Here is a 16,598-nt window from a genome sequence, read left to right on the forward strand (position 1 = left end):
CTTTGCTTTAGTCAGTTCTTTGTTATACTTCATTCTGTATGGACACAGTGTCAAGTATAAATATATACGAGCTACAACATATATGGGAATTAAGTTTTCTATATCCCAATTACCAAACCCATTCCCATAGTAACATAGAGCTGGTTATGAATGACAATAAACTAAGTGACTCCAGACAAATGGCTAGTGCTTTCAACTATTATTTCTCAAATATAGCACAGCAGTTGATAAATACACATAATGGGAAACAGCCAGGCAGTAAGAGTACAGTCAGATTGAAAAATGTGTGCAAATCCATTATTCATGTATCCAGTGATGCCTGAAGAATTGTCAAAAACTATAAAAGGATCGTATAATAAATATTCAGGGAGTGCTAATGATGTACCAGATGCCATCATCAAAGGTAGCATGACATTTATTATGGAACCATTAGCAGACATAATAAATTCATAATTTCCAAATAGTCTAAAAAGTGCAAAAATAACACCTCTGCATAAAAATGGTGCAAAATGTGAAACTCGTAATTACAAGCCAGTTTCAGTTTTTTCAGACTTAAGCAGAATTATGGAAAAATGTCCCTTAGAAGATTAATAGCATTATTAAATAAAGAAAGACTGATAAATGACTCACAACATGGGTTCAGAGATGGATTGTCAACCCAGTCAGCAATTTTTACCTTTTTGAATGAAATAATAGCAGCAGTGGATGATAAGCAACATGTATCTGGAATATTTCTTGATCTTAGTAAAACCTTTGATGTTAATGTTCATGTTCATGACATCTTCTTGCATAAGTTAAGTAATTGTGGAATTAGAGGCCAGTCTGAAAGGTAAATCCAATCATACCTCAATAGTCAACTACAAATTAGGGAAATAAAGTATATAGACAGTGAAACTAAAAAATATCTAGTTTTTGCAGTAATGAGCAAAAAATTAAGTATGATGTCTCACAATGGTCAGGTGTGGGACCTGTCATATTTCTGCCATATGTAAATGATTCGATTAATAAACTACATGATGGAACCACAATGCTCTTTGCAGATGACACTAATATTCTAATTATATAATACAGGGAGAAAAATTTGCAGGGATGCAACACTGGTTATGCATGGCTTAGTACAGTTGTTCAAAACCAACAGGCTGGTCATAAATTCTGAAAAAACTATGACAGTTAACTATCACAGAACACAAAACCTCCATCTTGCAAACCCTGTTTTCACCATTGAAGGAAAAATGTCTCAAAATAAACCACACAAAATTTCTAGGCATACATATTCTGGAGGATTTGAAGTGAAGATACACCTTAACCATCTAAATGAAAAACTGAATTCATTCATGTATGCTGCTAGGATTCTCAAGCAAAATATAAGCTGCTCATTAGGGCGGCGACAATGTGCCATGATAGTATCCAGTCCCTAGCAATGTACAAAATAATTTCTCTCTCTCTCTCGGAAAGGGGGGGGGGGGATCTGCAATTTAAAAAAAAATGAAATACTGAAAAAGATTATCAGTATGATAAAGAAAGCTAAATGTAGAGGTTACTGTAGATCTTTTTTTAAAAATCTGAAAATACTGCCTCAGTCTTTTGTGTGTGTGTGTGTGTGTGTGTGTGTGTGTGTGTGTGTGTGTGTGTGTATTAAATACTACTTTTTACAAAAGGGAGCATCTTAAAAAAAGAAAAGTCTTCAAATGTATCTTTGATGTCCACAAATATGAAACTAGACATAGCTGAGCCTACATGCAAACACAGTAAGTAGTAGCCTATACAAAGCAGAAATATACCATACTGGAATTCTAGAACATAACCATATGCCTTTTTCTTTAAAATGCATACCACCATTTAATACATTTAAGGTAACAGATGTTGCTTGACCACCACTTCTACTCTGTCTCTTGAATTTATGTAACATTATAGTAAGTAAACCTCATTTACCAAATATTGTTAATTATGTATTATGTCATTTCATATTGAATTTACTTTTTGTTAATCATGTCTCAAAATAAACCACACAAAATTTCTAGGTATACATATTCTGGAGGATTTGAAGTGAAGATACACCTTAACCATCTAAATGAAAAATTGAATCAATGTAGATAGTCAATTTACATTTTTATGTACTTTGATTGTATTGAACATGTCATCACGATGACTACTGTAATCATAAATTAATTATGTTTGCCCTTGTCATGTATCATATATACAAATGATGTACTAAAATGATTTCTCAGACCAAATAAATAAATCAAAAGGCACCTACTAATCTATATTGGGGAGTTCAATATGTATGCATAACAGATTGCATTGGTATTTATTTATTTACACGTCAAGTTCCGTAGGACCAAATTGAGGAGCAAATCTCCAAAGTCATGGAACGTGTCAGTACATGAAATTACAACATAAAAGTAATAACAGATAAAAATAAATGTTTATGAACCTGGAAAAAGTCAGTCCATAAGTTTAAGTAAACGCAATCAACAATGCAACAAGAATCAGCTTAATTTTTCAAGGAACTCATCGACAGAATAGAAGGAGCGACCCATGAGGAAACTCTTCAGTTTTGATTTGAAAACACATGGATTTTTTTTTAATTCGAGTGGTAGCTTATTGAAAATGGATGCAGCAGTATACTGCACACCTTTCTGCACAAGAATTCAACGAAGTCCGATCCAAATGCAGGTTTGATTTCTGCTGATTATTAACTGAGTAAAAGCTGCTTATTCCTGGGAATAAGCCAATATTGTTAACAAGAAATGACAGTATATATATACATATTGAGAGGCCAATGTCAAAATACCCAGACTCATGAACAAGCGTCGACAAGAAGTTTGTGAACTTACGCCAATTATTACCCGAACTGTCCACTTCTGAGTCAAAAATATCCTTTTAGAATGGGACGAGTTACCCCAAAATATAATACCATATGACATAAACAAATAAAAATAAGCAAAGTAGACTAATTTTTGTGTTGAACAATCACTCACTTCGGATACCGTTCGAATAGTAAAAATGGCATTATTAAGTCCTTGAACAAGATCCTGAATGTGGGCTTTCCATGACAACTTACTATCTATCTCAACACCTAGAAATTTGAACTCTCCAGTTTCATTAAACTTATGACCATTCTGTGAAATTAAAATGCCAGGTTTTATTAAATTGTGTGTTAGAAACTGTAAAAACTTAGTCTTACTGTGATTTAGCGTTAGTTTATTTTCTACAAGCCTTGAACTTAGGTCATGAACTGCACAGTTTGAAACCAAGCCAATGTTGCACTCAACATCCTTTACTATTAAGCTAGTGTCATCAGCAAACAGAAATATTTTAGAGTTGCCCGTAATACTAGAGGGCATATCATTTATATAAATAAGGAACAGGAGAGGCCCCAACACTGATCCATGGGGCACCCCCCCACTTGACCATACCCCACTCAGACACCACATCACAGCCATTCTCAGCACTGTGTATGATGACCTTTTGCTGTCTGTTGCTAAAGTAAGAGGTGAACCAATTGTGCGCTACACCCCATATTCCATAATGATCCAATTTGTGGAGCAATATTTTGTGATCAACACAATCAAATGCCTTAGTTAAATCAAAAAATATGCCAAGCATTCGAAACCTTTTGTTTAACCCATCCGCAACCTCACAGAGAAAAGAGAAAATAACACTTTCAGTTGTTAAATGACTTCTAGAGCTGAACTGTACATTTGATAGCAAATTGGTGATATAAAATGATCAATTATCCTTACATACACAGCCTTTTCAATAACTTTTGCAAACACTGATGGCATAAAAATAGTTCTAAAATTATCTACATTATCCCTTTTCCCATTTTTATACTTGTAGAGCAGCTTTACTACTGAGCACTTTAATCATTCAGGAAACTGACCATTCCTAAAGGAAAAATTACAAGTATGGTTAAGTACAGGGCTAACATGTGCAGCACAGTACTTTAATATTCTGCTAGGCACTCCACCATAACCATGAGAGTCCTTAGTCTTCAGTGATTTAATTATTGACTCAATCTCCCTCTTGCCTGTATCACTGAGGAGTATTTCAGACATCAGCCTCGGAAATGCATTTGCCAAGAAAGTCATATGATTCCCTGTAGAAACTAAATTTTTATTTAATTCATCAGCAATGCTCAGAAAATGATTGTTAAATACTGTACATATATCTGATTTATCAGGAACAGAAATATTTTTACTGCGAACAGACTTTATATCATCGACCTTGTGCTGTTGAACAGACACTTCCTTCACAACTGACCATATGGTTTTAATTTTATCCTGTGAATTAGCCACTCTATTTGCATACCACATACTCTTTGCCTTCCTAATAACATTTATAAGCACCTTACAATACTGTTTGTAATGGGCTACTGTAGCTTGATTTTGACTACTTCTAACATTCTGATATAATTCCTGCTTTGTTCTACAAGCTATCCTTATCCCACTAGTCAGCTACCAGGCTGCCTATTGTTGCTATTACCCCATTTAGAACATTCTAATGGAAAACAACTGTCAAAGAGCAAGAGAAATGTGTTAAGGAAAACATTATATTTAACTTCCTGGCAGATTAAAACTGTGTGCCGGACCAACACTCGAACTCGGGACCTTTGCCTTTTGCGGGCAAGTGCTCTACCAACTGAGCTACCCAAGCACGACTCACACCCCGTCCTCACAGCTTTACTTCTGCCAGTACCTCGTCTCCTACCTTCCAAACTTTACAGAAGCTCTCCTGCGAACTTTGCAGAACTACCACTCCTGAAAGAAAGGATATTTCGGAGACATGGCTTAGCCACAGCCTAGGGGATGTGTCCAGAATGAGATTTTCACTCTGCAGCTGAGTGTGCGCTGATATGAAACTTCCTGGCAGATTAAAACTGTGTGCCCGACCGAGACTCGAACTCAAGACCTTTGCCTTTCGCGGGCAAGTGCTCTACCAACTGAGCTACCCAAGCACAATCCACGCCCCGTCCTCACAGCTTTACTTCTGCCAGTACCTCGTCTCCTACCTTCTGATCGAGTCTCGGTCTGGCACACAGTTTTAATCTGCCAGGAAGTTTCATATCAGCGCACACTCCGCTGCAGAGTGAAAATCTCATTCTGGATACATCCCCCAGGCTGTGGCTAAGCCATGTCTTCGCAATATCCTTTCTTTCAGGAGTGCTAGTTCTGCAAGGTTTGCAGGAGAGCTTCTGTAAAGTTTGGAAAGTAGGAGACGAGGTACTGGCAGAAGTAAAGCTGTGAGGACGGGGCGTGAGTCATGCTTGGGTAGCTCGGTTGGTAGAGCACTTGCCCGCGAAAGGCAAAGATCCCGAGTTCGAGTGTTGGTCCAGCACACAGTTTTAATCTGCCAGGAAGTTTCATATCAGCGCACACTCTGCTGCAGAGTGAAAATTTCATTCTGGAAGCATTATATTTGTCATCTATGTTATCGGCACTATAAACAACCTGCCACTCTTGTTTCTTGACAAAGTTTAGAAAACTCTCTACTGCTGTTGGATTAATTTTCCTACATAGTTTGAAATTAAACGTGACATTTGTTTGAGTACTAAAGCCTTTTAGTGTTAAAATTTGTGCATCAAGGTCTGAAAGGCCATTCACCCTTTTACTAACAGAATGCCCATCCAGTAATTAAGAATGAATAAAAATATTGTCTATAGGTGTGCAACTGTTCCCCTGCACCCTAGACAGAAAAAACACAGTCTACATCATATCATATGATTTTATGAGATTTATCAACATCCTTTTTCTTGCACCATCATATACAAAATTTATATTGAAGTCACCACATATAACTAATTTCTGGTACTTCCTACAAAGTGAATCAAGAACCTTCTCTAGCTTGAGCAGAAATGCTCTGAAATCAGAGCTAGGGGACCTATAAACAACAACAATTAGATGTTTAGTTTCACTAAATTCAACTGCCCCTGCACTACATTCAAATATCTGTTCGGTGCAGTGCCGTGATACCTCTATGGACTCAAATGGAATACTGTTTTTTACGTACATAGCCACTCACCCACCCCACAAGAAACTAATTGAAAAACAGCCAGCTAATCTGTATCCTGGTAAACAAAGCCTCTGAATTGTCAAATTATTTAAGTGGTGCTCTGATATGCCAATAATTTCAGAGTCAACATCTATAAGCAGTTCACTAACTTTATCCCTAATACCTCTTATATTTTGATGAAATATGCTTATTCCTTCTCTACTTGGAAACATTACATCCTCAGAAGGTGACCACTTAGTCAGAGGGACTTCCTTTAAGCAGGTATACCTATCAGCTGACTTCAATCTAAAAAAAGACACAGCTCTAACACCAACTAGTACAGGAATTTTTCCATGAGTGGTCCCACCACCCAATACACTGTCACCTATAAGCTTTGCCAGTCTCCCCTTCCCATACCTATTGAGGTGCAGGCCATGCTTAGTGAATCCCGATCTACTGATAGACCCAACTGGCAGCACTGAGATGTGACCCATGATCTCTGCCATCAGCGCCCTCCCCAGCCCCACGTGCCTGACAGCCGCATTAAGATGAGGCCGTTCATGATGCTGTAACAGTTGCACAAAATGCACATTAGTGCCACCAGTTTGAGTAGCTATCGTTACCAGGTCACCACCTACATCATATTCCCCATCCCTGTCAAGACTGTTTCCTGCTCCACCCACTATCACTACCCGATCCTCCTTCGTAAAATTCCTACATAACTCCCCTATGCTGTCAGTCACTTGAGCCAACCCTGTACCAGGCTTCACAATGCTGGTGACCTGATACTCGCTCCCCAACACTTTCTGCAACTGCTGGCCCACACCTCTACCGTGCGAACTACCTAGCAACAGAACCTTCTTCTTTCTGTTGGACTTTGCAACTAAACTACACCTCCTAACTGCTGAGGACTGCTGCATGTTCCCTACATCTACAGCTACACGAGGCTCCTCTCCACTCAACTCTGACAGTTGGTCAGATCTATTGTATATATGCAAAGTATAACTGTCTGAATACCTCCTCTTCCTAGCTGCCTTCTTGCTAAGTGCCAGTTCCCATTTCCCACCACCCTTCACCCTCCTCAACCTATCTAGTTCCTCCTTTGCACATTGTAACTGCACCTGAAGGGCACAGATCTTATTTCTGCTCCTCTATCAACTTATTTCTACTACAGATTCTGCATTCCCAGGAGAGGATCTCACTATAATGCCTACTGGCTTCCCTACTGCATTCCCCCCAATGATAACACTTTGAACAAATCCCACACCATAACCCACTACTCACAAACCTATGACAAAGCCCACACTTCTCACTCATGGTAAAATTTTACAGTTACTGAAAAAAGCTATACGTCTTTCTACTTTACCGAAGTTTAGTTACACCAGTAGAACTATTTATAGAACTACTAAGAAAGCAACTACTTGTATTAATACTACTACACCGCAGCTAATAACAATACCAACAAAACTTCACAAAATTATTATTTAAAACCAAAAATTCAAATGGCCACTGGAACACTCAATGAAGTTAAAACACTGAATGAAAATTTTACTAAAATATTTCACTAGAAACAATAATAAACGTCAGTTGTCACAACAGCACACGTAATGCATAAAATTCATGTATCAAAGATAATATATTACAAGCACCAAGTGTAAACAAACACAGAGGTTATAGTGACACCATAAATCCACAATGATTTTTAGTCTGGTGGTTCATTGTTCACATTTGTGGCAGGTAGCAGACTGTCAGGGAGTGAACACTCAGAACAGGTATTCAGGTATTTCTGTGAGAGAGAACATATAAAATAAGATAATTCCATGAAATGACTGGACGGAGGCCCTTGTTCTAGTTGATGAGGCTGTCTTTCAATTGTATTTCCGCTACTTCTTTGAAAACAGATTCCAAAAAGAATGAAGCTGTGTTCAGTGCCTGGGCTAGTGGAAACACAGTTCTTAGCCACCACAGATTTGCTCATCTGTAGAAGGCAGGTATGCCACGGTGTACAGTGCACCATCTTGTACAGTATGTGTGGTTTTGCCTGTGTAAATTTTCCTGTATTGGTATAAAATTTTGTAGATTTCTACCATTTGCAAAGGCAAATCACCCTTCACTGCACTCAGGAATGTTGCTGTCTTGGCAGGTAGACAGTAATTCTCAGCTGATGTTTCTCCATGTTCCTCACAATTTGTGAAGAAACATTTTATGTGGAAGAAAAACTGTAAACTTCATGTCTCTCATCTCTTCATGAGGTTGATTTCATACATTAACATGTACAGCTTTCTTAATATGATGTTGTGCTCCAGTATTTTTCCTCAGTACAGTCTCGTTAAGTATACTAGCTCATCCCAAAGGCTGTCAGCTTCAGACACTGCATGGGCCCTATGAATCAAAATACTACAGACTGTCACATAGGTATCTTCTAGACACTGGGTCAAGAAGGAGTATTTCGCCCCTCCTGGTATCTGCACTGAAGACTTCCAAGAAATTACAGAATTCTCACATGTTACAAGAAATAATTCATTTGATTCTTCTAAACTGTAAATTCACCATAGATGAGCATGAGAAGATGTACTTCAGCCTCAGCTATCACTCCATAATCTGGGTCAGCATGTTTGTTAGAATGTTCACAAGAAATTGTGCCATTTGCTTGGTGTGGTAGCACTTTTGATGCTGTCCTGCAGTGAAAGCTAATACAAACTTTCACAGATTGGTGCCAAAATATTGGCCCCTATCTTTTCTCTGTTGCTTCCTCATATAGCCTTTACCGAGCTGCAGAAAAGAAGAGCTCCAACACCCTGACATGCAATACCCATCCCAAATTCCCAGAATGCTTCTCTTCTTCCTCACTAGTCTAACATCTGTCCTCAATTCCCCCTTTCCCCACTTCACAATTTAATGACAATGGTAGTCTACCTTTCCTCGATGCTCAGACAAGACTTTTTGTGAGACTACATACAGTTGTAAATCGCAGAGTGATTTTACTAGACCTTGAAGAATGTGAAGTGTGTTCAGCTGTGGCGTAAATGCAACAGCTGGAAAGAGAAAATTTAATTTCTACTTTAGAAAACAGAAAAAAGTGTGAAATATCAAATCAAAATAGACCTCCCCCCACCAGGATATTGCAAAATCTTGAAATCTGTCGAATGGAACAGAATGAAAGGCGCAGTCATACAGTTACAAATTTTGCAATTCTAGTTTGCATGACTGTACAACACCAAGTCTAACTAGGGAGACATACATTGCCTTGGTTGAGTCCTAGGCTGTTAAGTCAGCTTTGTCATCCAATATGCCCATGGTTTTGAGAATTTTCCTAAATTCATGTTGTTGAATGCTGGCCTGGGTTACCAAAACAGCCCAAAAATGTAGTTATCATAACATATTCTGCTCAACTTCAATTATGACACCAAACATTTAAAAAATAGAAGGCATGAAAGTGACCCATGACTTTGGTTTACCACAATCCAATGTAGAGTTTTATAACAAATATGGTATATGTATGGCATCAAAGTTGTATGAGCAATTTTTTAAACCTTATTTATTGTTCCTCCAGTTTTAAAGAGTGGCATTTCTTGATAGTTACTTTTGTTGACACATAGATAGGTATTCTGTTCTTCTGACTTGTTTTCTACTCAAAATTCTTAATATTTTAACATTTTTGGTACTGGTAAGTGAATACAAATACATTCAGTGAATACTTCACAGCTTCATTTCCTAACTTATTGGATATGTTTAATTGAATCATACAAAAATGTGATTTCAGATCATTAACTCAAGAACTGTGGCAGCCATAATAATATGAAAAATGTAAAAGATTTACTTTGCATATGCTAATGTTATATGCTTAGCTGTTAGGTTTCAAACTGTTTTACTTTCAAAAATATACTGAGTGGAAAAAACATCAGTCATTAAAAATATGTTATATTTAATGTACCTTTTAGCACTTTGTGCTTAAGTCTTCCAATTTACTGAATCTGCTATATAAAAAAAAAGTCAATTTAAGCAACTTGCCTCCTCTTAGACAAGTTTCTGTGGAATTCCAGGGACTCTCATAGTCTGTGAAGAATGACAGCAGCTGAAAAGCTGCAAGTATAAGTCTGTACGGGTGGGCTCACGGTAAATAAAATATGCTAGACACCCTCTTTTGTTCTGTCAAAGTAAGACAGCAGATACCCATTCAATAGTAAACTTAATGTTCCCTTGGAGGGACCTGATAATTATGAGTACTCCATCAATTAACTTTCACCATGAGGCCACAATATGATGGCATCATGAACATATCTCAAGAATACCATCAGAAATTCAATATTAGGTGCTTTTTCTTCAGAATCCTCCATAAATCAATTCAACACTATCAGTGAAAGTGCACTACCCAAGATGCACCATAAATTTGTTCAAAACAAATAAAAGTAAGTATAGCTTAACAAATGCATAATAATGATGCAACCAACTCAAATTTGGTGCCAGTCACTGACAAAGAATCAGTATACCAGAACCCTTAAATTGAAGCATTTTAATCCTTTAATAAAATTTGTTGAATTATAGTGATAGCATTCGTATTGTAGTACAAAAGGTGTCAACAGAGTCGCTACATATTTGGCCAACTACTAAATAGTTGCACCTGCATTGTACACTTTTTGGAGACAGTACACAGCTACAACTACAGAGGCACTACCAACTAAGCATTCTCCACAGTGACACCACATCATTCTGGTCATTCACCACATAGGAGGCTCACACCACAGTAACCTTGTTATGCTTCCACCATAAGACATTAAAATAGTCCAGCTATCTGCCGATATTTATGACTCATGCCATATGAAGCACTGAAACTAGGAGCTACTTTGTGCATCTGGCAAATAGATCATAAATGCACATTCATCTGCTGATCATGGGTAAGAGCAGCTGCACATCTTTGCCCAGAAGTTAATGACCAGTTTTGACCAGTTGTCACCACTGTCATAGTTGTCACAAATCTATAGTTATTGCAGTTTAGGCCTGAAGCTATTGACGAGTGATTACCGGACAGTCAATGCTGATTCTCAAAGTGGTTATTGTTATTTTAGACTGGACTACAAGGTGAATCTTAAGTTTTGTGAATGGTTTTGAACTATAAAAGAAACAAGATTTACAAATAAAATACCTTTGCTGACCTTCAAAGTGATCACCATTAGCTAGAACACACTTCTGACATCAGCTGTAAAGCTTTCAGAGACTGTCAACAAACACTTCTCGTGGAATTGCTCAAAGCACTGTGGTTACAGGTTGTTGGATGTCTGTATCAGTACAAGAGATGAGACCTGATGCCACCAATACGATTCAGAGAGAGTGATAGTCAGTGGTGTGGTGTTCATCATCTTCCCTACCTCCCTCGGGTATAAACTCATCAAGGGTCAAGCAGTTGCCATCAAAAAAGGCAATCAACATCATTTTGATCTTGAATTTTGTCATTCCACTCATTTTGGGAGGCAGGGAAGATGAACTCCTTACCATTGACTGTCTCTTGGTCCCTGCATCACATTGGTAACACCAGGTTTTATCTGCTGTGATGATGCAAATATTCGACAACACATGACCACGGCACTTCAAGTGATTCCACAAGAAGTGTTTGCTAACAGTTTCCAACAGCTTTACAACTGATGTCAGAAGTACATTGTAGCCAATAAATGTATTTGTTTGTAACTCTTGTTTCCTGCATTATTTGAGACCATTCACTGATCTTTTCAGATGCACTTTTCTTAAACTGTTTAACAGCAGCCTTGTCTGAACTATTAAATTTATCAATCATCACTGACTCTAGTAGTATTCACCTGGTGATGAGTCTGGTTGAAGGTGTACAAGCATATCACTGAATTACAGTGCCCACTTTTCTTTAATAGTAGGTTCACTTTCTGCTACCTTTTATTTTGGGTGACAAATTTCTTTGGTGAATACAACAAAAAGCTGGTGGTGAGAATGAACCAGGGTTTTCTAAGGATGATTAGAAATTTTACGTAAATCTGCCATTGAGGATCCATGGATTTAAGGATTTCTGAAGAATTATTGCCAGACATAAAATTTGTGGCTACTAAAAGGTGAACAAGAGATTTGATGAGTGCATATGAACAATTTTTGTGGTAACACATTAGGCTAGCATGGCATACTTAAAATTTTTTCTCACTGTGGGCTACTAACCCCATTTCCTTTCCAGGAAGATTTCTAAGAATTTAGTGTACTGTTCTGACTCGTATTTTTCAGAATTGGCTTGTAAATTGTGATTTATTCATCTCATAATATACAATGCTAATCATTTGATTAGAGTTCAGGAGACACATCAAAAATTGGGCAATACAACTTCACTGATATAAAATTATAGTTAATAAGATAGAGTAGTGTTTAAAGGTTAATGTAACGTTTTTGTGAAAAGACATCTATATTTACATAACAAGACAACTGATAAACTATTTTCCTCTCAAATATTTGGTTCATCATGTATGAAATCTTTGACTGAGTAGTAGCATAACTGAAGTATAGTATCACATAGCCTTTTTTCGCCACTGAATCTGGATTTATACTCAGAATGTTCTGGGCTTTTAGTTTTTTGTAAATTTTCATTCTCACATACTGGGAAGTCTGAGCATAGGAGTTTAAACAATGAGCAGGAAGCATATGACACATGGGCACTTGAGTCGCTGAGTTCGTGCAGCACACAATTATAATGAAGTGAAAGCACAGACTGGGGTGAAATGGCAAGACAGAGCACAGAGAAATGGGAGACTGTTAGGTAAAGGGTGTATTACAGTGGGTCAGAAGGATTATGGGAGTGAAGGACATGTTGCAAGCATAACTCCCTCTGATGAAGTTCAAAAAAGCTTGCACTGAAGATAAGGACCCAGGTGGCGTGGCTTGTGAAACAGCCATTGAACTCAAGCCTGTAGTTCTCGTGTTCTGCACCAAGTGGTCAGCTCTGTTCTTGGCCATTCATTCTGGTAGACATCAGGTTGCTGGCCATGCCAATATAAAATGCTGTGCAGAAATTTCAGAAAAGTTGTTATATGACATGGCTGCTTTCATAAGTGGACATTCTGACCATCACCACTCTCTTGTAACACAAAGCAGATTTATTACTTTTAAAGTAAGATAATAATTTGTGTTGCTGGTCACATTTTCAGAGTACTTTCCATGCTGAGACACTGACACAATCCAGAGAGAGGTAGCAACAGTAGAATTTGAAAAAACAGTTTTTATAGTACTCATCTTTTATTCTCCTCCTCTGTTGTAAATTGTAGGCTTGTAGTCCATTCTGAATTGTAACTTTTTATACTGGTATAAAGGATGCTGATTTCCTTTTGCTAAATAATATGAACATTGGTGGACACTTTGGTGTTGAACACGTATATTTTCAGTCATTTCTCTTCACAATACAAATCAACATCAGCCACGACGCTAACATAATGCAAATAACTTGTACTCTATCCTTGCACTTCAAACTCATACTACTAACTGCCCAAACCCAAAGATTTACCTCTAATAACATGTAACAAAGAAAATACTGTCATATATTGATCTTCTTGTGCAAAGTCATCTTTCAAACATACATCTCAAAAATAAAGTACAAATAATTGTATATCATGGCTTATCTTTTTAAGAAGTCTATTATCATCATCGTTATGACATTAAGTGTTTATTTATGTTGATGTTTATAAGAATCAAACAATGGAAAATCCAGAATTGAATCCCAACAATATTGTTGTTGTTGTTGCTGTGGTCTTCAGTCCAGAGACTGGTTTGATGCAGCTCTCCATGCTACTCTATCCTGTGCAAGCTTCTTCATCTCCCAGTACTTACTGCAACCTACATCCTTCTGAATCTGTTTAGTGTATTCATCTCTTGGTCTCCCTCTTCAATATTTACCCTCCGCACTGCCCTCAAATACTAAGTTGGTGATCCCTTGATGCCTCAGGATATGTCCTACCACCCGATCCCTTCTTCTAGTCAAGTTGTGCCACAAATTTCTCTTCTCCCCATTTCTATTCAATACCTCCTCATTAGTTATGTGATCTACCCATCTAATTTTCAGCATTCTTCTGTAGTACCACATTTCAAAAGCTTCTATTCTCTTTTTGTCTAAACTACTTATTGTCCACATGTCACTTCCATTCATGGCTACACTCTATACAAATACTTTCAGAAACGACTTCCTGACACTTAAATCTATACTCAATGTTAACAAATGTCTCTTCTCCAGAAACGCTTTCCCTGCCATTGTCAGTCTACATTTTATATCATCTCTACTTTGACCATCCCCAGTTATTTTGCTTCCCAAATAGCAAAACTCATTTACTACTTTAAGCGTTTCATTTCCTAATCTAATACCCTCAGCATCACCTGATTTAATTTGACTACATTCCATTATCCTTGTTTTGCTTTTGTTGATGTTCATCTTATATCCTCCTTTCAAGACACTGTCCGTTCCCTTCATCTGCTCTTCCAGGTCCTTTGCTGAATTACAATGTCATCGGTGAACCTCAAAGTTTTAATTTCTTCTCCATGGATTTTAATTCCTACTCCGAATGTTTCTATTGTTTCCTTTACTGCTTGCTCAATATACAGATTGAATAACATCAGGGATAGGCTACAACCCTGTCTCACTCCCTTCCTAACCACTGCTTCCCTTTCATGCCCCTCGACTCTTAGAACTGCCATCTGGTTTATGTACAAATTGTAAATAGCCTTTCTCTCTTTCTCTTTACACCTGTCACTTTCAGAATTTGAAAGAGAGTGTTCCAGTCAACATTGTCAAAAACTTTCTCTACGTCTAAAAGTGCCAGAAACGTAGGTTTGCCTTTCCTTAATCTATTTTCCAAGATAAGTCATAGGGTCTTTATTGCCTCACGTGATCCAACATTTCTACAGAATCCAAATTGATCTTCCCCGAGGTTGCCTTCTACCAGTTTTTCCATACGTCTGTAAAGAATTCGTATTAGTATTTTGCAACCGTGACTTATTAAACTGATAGTTCGGTAATTTTCACATCTGTCAACACCTGCTTTCTTTGGAATTGGAACTGTTATATTCTTCTTGGAGTGTGAAGGTATTTCACCTGTCTCGTATATCTTGCTCACTAGATGGTAGAGTTTTGTTAGACCTGGCTCTCCCAAGGCTTTCAGTAGTTCTAATGGAATGTTGTCTACTCCTGGGGTCTTGTTTCAAATTAGGTCTTTCAGTGCTCTGTCAAACTCTTCACGCAGTATCATATCTCCCATTTCATCTTCATCTGCATCCTCTTCCATTTCCATAATATTGTCCTCAAGAACATCGCCCTTGTATACACCCTCTATATACTCCTTCAACCTTTCTGCTTTCCCTTCTTTGCTTAGAATTGGGTTTCCATCTGAGCTCTTGATATTCATGCAAGTGGTTCTCTTTTCTCCAAAGGTCTCTTTAATTTTTCTGTAGGCTGTATCTATCTTACCCCTATTGATATACACCTCTACATCCTTACATTTGTCCTCTAGCCATCCCTGCTTGGCCATTTTGCACTTCCTGTCGATCTCATTTTTGAGACGTTTGAATTCCTTTTTGCCTGCTTCATTTACTGCATTTTTGTATTTTCTCCTTTCATCAATTAAATTTAGTATCTCTTCTGTTACTTAAGGATTTCTATCATCTTTTTACCTACTTGATCCTCTGCTGCCTTCACTACTTCATCTCTCAAAACTACCCATTCTTCTTCTACTGTATTTTTCCCCCATTCTTGTCAATCGTTCCCTAATGCTCTCCCTGAAACTCTCTACAACCTCTGGTTCTGTCAGTTTATCCGGGTCCCATTTCCTAAAATTCCCACCTTTTTGCAGTTTCTTTAGTTTTAATCTACAGTTCATAACCGATAGATTGTGGTCAGAGTCCACATCTGCCCCTGGAAATGTCTTACAATTTAAAACCTGGTTTCTTAATCCCTGTCTTACCATTATATAATCTATCTGAAACCTGTCAGTATCTCCAGGCTTCTTCCATGTATACAACCTTCTTTTATGATTCTTGAACCAAGTGTTAGTTATGATTAAGTTATGCTCTGTGCAAAATTCTACCAGGCGGCTTCCTCTTTCATTCCTTACCCCCATTCCATATTCACCTACTACGTTTCCTTCTCTTCCTTTTCCTAATACCGAATTCCAGTCACCCATAACTATTAAATTTTCGTCTCCCTTCACTATCTGAATAATTTCTTTTATCTCATCATACATTTCATCAATTTCTTCATGATCTGTGGAGCTAGTCGGCATATAAATTTGTACTACTGTGGTAGGCATGGGCTTCGTATCTATCTTGGCCATAATAATGCATTCACTATGCTGTTTGTGTAGCTTACCCGCATTCCTATTTTTTTATTCATTATTAAACCTACTCCTGCATTACCCCTATTTGATTTTGTATTTATAACCCTGTATTCACCTTACCAGAAGTCTTGTTCCTCCTGCCACCGAACTTCACTAATTCCCACTATATCTAACTTTAACCTATCCATTTCCCATTTTAAATTTTCTAACCTACCTGCCCGATTAGGGGATCTGACATTCCACGCTCCAATATGTAGAACGCCAGTTTTCTTTCTCCTGAGAAAA

The 16,598-nt window shown here is 37.7% G+C and overlaps 1 protein-coding gene across 3 annotated transcripts in view; it reads right to left on the reverse strand.

Moving 5' to 3' along the window:
- Nucleotides 1-16,598, reverse strand: part of LOC126412103 (SET and MYND domain-containing protein 4-like) — a 138,903-nt gene that overhangs the window by 82,841 nt on the left and 39,464 nt on the right. Inside the window, exon 1 of one of the 3 annotated variants that reach the window (XM_050081534.1) lies at nucleotides 677-807. The exons of the other annotated variants lie outside the window; for them this stretch is intronic. The gene's annotated coding sequence lies outside the window, so the exon portion shown is untranslated. Of the gene's footprint in view, nucleotides 1-676; nucleotides 808-16,598 lie in introns of those variants that run through there. 3 annotated transcript variants of the gene reach the window in all.

The sequence above is a fragment of the Schistocerca serialis genome, chromosome 7 (assembly GCF_023864345.2).
Source record: "Schistocerca serialis cubense isolate TAMUIC-IGC-003099 chromosome 7, iqSchSeri2.2, whole genome shotgun sequence".
Taxonomy (NCBI): domain Eukaryota; kingdom Metazoa; phylum Arthropoda; class Insecta; order Orthoptera; family Acrididae; genus Schistocerca; species Schistocerca serialis.